Raw genomic sequence first — 5,364 nt, forward strand, 5'->3', positions numbered from 1 at the left:
TCAGCAGGGTATTTTCGGGGTATATTCCCCTTTCGGGGTATATTCCCCTTTTGGGGTATATTCCCCTTTTGAGAAGGGGAGATTGGGACTATACTTCGAACAAACTATTGGGCTTCAAAATTTTCTTCCAGCCCGTAGTCTAAATAAGCAGCATTTTAAGTCACATGGAGGGAACACATCTGATACTTTTAAATGCCCAGTTATTAGTCACATATTGCAGAATTCTGGCCTTTGCAAAAGAGGTCAAACTTGGCCTCATGAAAATAGTGGAGATAAATTACAAAAGATCCTTGTTCATATTTTAGGGTCTAGTGAACACAAAAGTCATCGTACCTCTTTTTAATGCCATTAGGCTCTGTGTTTCCTGGTAGACTTGAATTTTTACAAGGCAACTACAGTCACAGTAAGTGAAACTCTGCAAAAATGTTGATATTTGATGAAACTAGTTGTAGGCTCAGCTCACTGATCATCTCGTAGCGTGACCTCAGCACAATATTCCTTTGACTTTAAAAGGTATAGTCCAAACCCACACACTGATGCCCTTTTATATACGTATTATTCAGCTCTGCAGTTAATTGGCTGGTCTGACAGCTATACCCTTGCAGTTACTTTCCTGATTTGTCTTCTGGTTTTTATGGGATTGCCATATATGGCTAAAACAAAGAGTCTGACAGTAACCAGAACTGTGTCCTTAGGTAGTCACAGAGGAAGTTCTGGGTTTTGCAAGTCTTCACACTTCCCTTTGCGAAAACCTCTGCCTGCTGGTAACCAACTCCCTTCTATAAAAGGAGAAAGAAAGGGTGCAGTGAAGAGGTGAATCTCATTACGGTTAAAGATGGTAATATGTGGTATCTTAGAAAATGAACTTAGGGGTAGGATAAAAGCCTCCTGCCATAGCCTATTAACTGAGAGGAAACATGTCGCCAAGATGTCAGCCTCTATGTCTACAGCAAAAGTGCAATGCCTAACTTTACTAAATTAAATCATAGTATCTCTTACATGTATATAGATCATAAAGATTACTCTGAGCTGTGGACTGGATTCTGGTGACTGGAAGAAATGCGTGACCCATAGTGAGGGGAGAATATGAATGTGAAGTTCTCCTAGGCTGCCCTAGCCTTGTCTTCCTTGAAATGCTGTAGCATGTGTTTTGAGTGGGGATTGGATCCGGACATCCTTTCCATCTTGTAGTACTCTATGATTCAGAGCCGTTTCATGGGAAGCGCTAGGTGGAGTTATTACGTGGCTAGATCAAATAGTTGAAAGGTGGGATAATTTATGTGCAAAAACATTCCAGGGCTTATGTATTGAGCACTAACAAAGATCTGAGATGTTGACCATGCTGACTTCTGGACTCCACAGAACTAAAAGAAATGAAAAAGAAGCTCTCTGGAGTGAGGAGGAGAGATACTTTTGTTGCTTCCACTTTGGGAGAATTTGGAGGAAGATATTACTCTTTTGTTATCCAGATTTTCTTTCTAAAAAACACTGCAAATTGTTAAACTATAGATGTATTTAGGCTGATAATCACAACTGTTGAACTAGGACTTACTTTGTTGTTCTTAGAAGAGTTTTACATAAAGAAAAAGCTGATTCCGATGTCTTTTACAAATCAGCTTGCTTTTGGTTTATTGAATGTAGAAAATGCAGCTGAAGTATGAGAGACTATAGTTTGGTTCAGATGTTCACAAGACAGACGTGGAAGAAACATAGCTGTTTATATAGCTGCTCCTGCTGTGCATGCAATTGTGATTGCTCAGGCAACTGAGAACTATGATTGTGCATCAAACTGGAAGAATATCCATCTACTTCAGGCTGAAGGGGGATTCACTTGGCAGTGACAATTTAGCCAGGACACATGTCTGAAGTCCTCACCGCTTCTGCAGGCTGTATGGTGGAAGCTGTAAGGCCTTCATGTGCCTCAGGTGTCAGGCAAGTGTGGCTCTGAAGCTGTACCTGCTGAAACCCAGAGAGTTCCTGGTTCATCCAGTGATAAGACTGGCTGACAGGTTATCCTGAGTTCTGGCATTTCCCAGTTTTGGGACATTTATGTTGGCCATTTTAACATGCTTCTAATGTAGTTTGATATACAGCACTTATAACTTACTTCATAACAAGGCCTATGGCCTGGGTTGGAGTGTGAGATCTTTAAGAAACCATCTGCTAGAATCTTCATTTAAACCAGAGTAAATTTAACAAGGCAAATCATCCTTAACAAGGGAACCTTCTCCATGAAATATGCAATCTGTGATGCTTAGAAACTGTACCCAACCACATTTTCTGCTGAGCCCAGGCCTCGTTTGAATTAAATAGCCAGATAACTTTCTGCGTTACCTAACTCCTCTGTATTGTTTGCGGAGGTTTGTAATCTGTGTTTAGTAAAAACTGTAGAGGAGTAGAGCAAGTCTGTAACTGAATAAGGAGTCAAAAGGGAGAATTCTGTCTCCCACCGAATATCAACAGTCCTTGGTTTTGTTTCTTTTTTGTTTTGGTTTGGTTTAAAGGCTGCTTTCCGTGAAGGAATTTTAGAATTTGTTCAGGGCATGTGTTCTAATAAGGAAGTTTTCCATAGAGTCTGAGGATTCATAACTTGAGCTGATTCCATATATAGCACTTCAGGATGAAAAGCAGAGGATCCTTTTGCTCCGGATGGAAACAGAAGGTCTCGTTTCCTCGGAGCACAGCCTGCGTTTCATCTATTTCAGTTGTAACATGGGCAACGCTACGCATAGGAGCAGTGTGGCCCAGATTTTTTTGAACTGGATGTGAACACAGATAGTCTCACAGTGTGCTATCACAATTGTGTTCTTGTGGTCAGACTGTTTGGTCTACCGATCCCAGACCCTGGAAGTGTTAACACCAGCAAGGACAATAAGGTGGAAATACAGGGGGAAAAAATCAAACAATTTTAGAGCATTGTATCTGGCAAACAAAAAAGTGGTTGAGTAGGAGATGGGAAAATCTCAGCGACATTCCTGAACTCATTTTCACCCTTCTTCACCTCTTTGATGCACACAGACTCTCTCTCTTTCTCCAAACAGTGGGAGAAAACCCCTTACAAACATCTTAGATTTGTACTTACCAGTGAAGGAAGTCTTTCTCAGCAGAACAGCTGTGTTTCTTGGCACTGTACGGTATTTACACCCACCACGTAACAAGAAACCAGTGTTTTGTCATCTGCTGTATGGTGAACTCTTAGGTTCTGAAAAGAAGTGACGGAAACACAATGGGGTCTTGTGTGATTTTAAGAGCCATTAAGTAAACTAATAAATTTCTTGCAATTTCAGGTGTTTGTGCAACTAGCATTGCACTGCTTTAAGTGTTACTTGCAGCTTCTTTCCCCGTATCACTAGTTTCTTCCCTACCTGGGTGGATTTTATCTATTAATTTTCTTTTTGTGCAATGCAGTTTACTTTTCGACGTAGCTCATCTTTTTGACTGCTTCCCATATTTCTGTCCAGGTTAAGTGGAGTGTGTCTATCGGACTCTGAAGTCCTTGGCTTACCGTTCACCGAGTAAACAAGTGCCCATGATGGGATGGTTATTGCCCAAAGCAATACTTGCCAAACCAGTGCAGATTATGGGTGCACCCACTGGTTGCTGACTGCTCAGTGCTGGGATTTCTGCTCCAGGAGTATCTGGTAAAAGGTGAGACACCAGATTAAAGTGCGAGAGATGAAGCTGTTCCTGCCTCATGCCTCTCCCAGAGGTTGCTGCCTCCATGGCTGCAACAACAGGATACGTCCATGTCCCTGTACATTTCAGCATCACCAGATTACCCCAAACAGATACAGGTGGGTTTTTTTCAGAACTTTGGGCTTTAAAAGCCCGATTCTGGAGCAGCATCCTCTGTGGTCCAGCTGTCCTGGCTACCAGAGCCATAGGCTCTGGAGGGAAGGTGGGGCAGTAAATTGCTTCTATCTCTCTGTTTATCCCACGTGTGGGTAGTCCAGCACCTTCACAAAACAAGTGTGGCAGATGTGTGTCTCATGGATGCTTTCCAGAGCAGAGCATATCAACTTTCTCTATTTTCTGTTTTCAAGTTGTGTGAATATTGTGTGAATTTGAGTGAAACCGTCATTAACAACAAATGGTCTTAAACTGTAAATCCAACTATTGTACACAGTATAATGAGCTGTCTTGAAGGTCAGACTAGCTTTTTACAGCTTGAGCCCTACTATGCATTACACAAGCAAGAGGATAACGTGCTTTTATACTGAGTAAAGTACCAGTGAGATCAGGATCATAACAGAGAGCTGTGATAGCTTCAAAGGGCTGCCGTGTAAATCATCTGCTGCTAGAGCTGACTTAGAGCGTCTTGTGCCCCCAGACAGGGCTCAAGTTGCAGTTTAAAGTGGTGATTTCCAATTAAACAGGAAGTTTGTCACAGATCAGAGTCCAAACCAACAAGCTCTGCCAGGCCTTCAGGTTGGGCTCTCTGCTGGCAGCTGATGTGGGGAAGAGGAGATTCAAGGTGGGGCGGAAAGAAGGTAAAGTGGTGAAACGCTCTGCTGGAGCGTTGGTTGGAAGCCACTGGGGAATTAAAATAAGCTCCTGAACCAAGAGATGGGAAAACTCTGAGTGAAAAAACATTTTTTTTTAGGGTCTGTCCTTGTCTTGCCGTATGGCCTCAGGCAGGTTAGTTGTTCTCTTGTACGCCTCTCTAGCTCGTGGAGTTATGCTGCAAGCGTGCTGTGGCAGAGAGTGTCCATACAAGTACTGAAAGAGTGCAGAGCATAATGGCCCTGACCTTACTCAAGAGCTGTAGCAATACACTTTCTAACAACACAGGGAAAAACAGCTTTGTTGCTACAAGTACCCCTGGAACCACCTTTTATTCTCATCCTGCAGAAGGAATTCCCCTCCCTTAGATACCTCCTTTCAGAGCCAGCACACCTGCCAAGTGCTGGAACCAGTTTTTATTCTGCTTGGCAGAATAAAACTGGTTCCAGTGGCTTGATGCACACCAGAGCCCCCCTCGCACTCAGAAGCAGCCACACAGCTGGCAGGAGCCTGAGGCCACCACCAAAACTGTGTGCTACATGATACCTTATGCCACTCGGGAAGAGCTGGCTGTTTCTATGGCTACTACTGCTTTTCTCTCAAACACATGTACCATTGCTTCCGACAAAGTCATGTTGTATTACAGAAAATAATTACGTACTGCTTTACACCTCAGCATTTGTTGAGCCAGTAAATATCTGACTTCCTATAATGAAGACATTTTCCACTTAATATATTGTTATAAACAGGTAGGATTTTCCTCATCTCTGATTTATAAATGCATCCAGTTTGGCCTCGAAAATACTTGTTCTGGTTTCCATGACAACAGGTCTGATTTTTGAGGCTATTTCTTTCCATTAC

Source organism: Egretta garzetta, unplaced genomic scaffold (assembly GCF_000687185.1).
Source record: "Egretta garzetta isolate BGI_Z169 unplaced genomic scaffold, ASM68718v1 scaffold39, whole genome shotgun sequence".
NCBI lineage: Eukaryota > Metazoa > Chordata > Aves > Pelecaniformes > Ardeidae > Egretta > Egretta garzetta.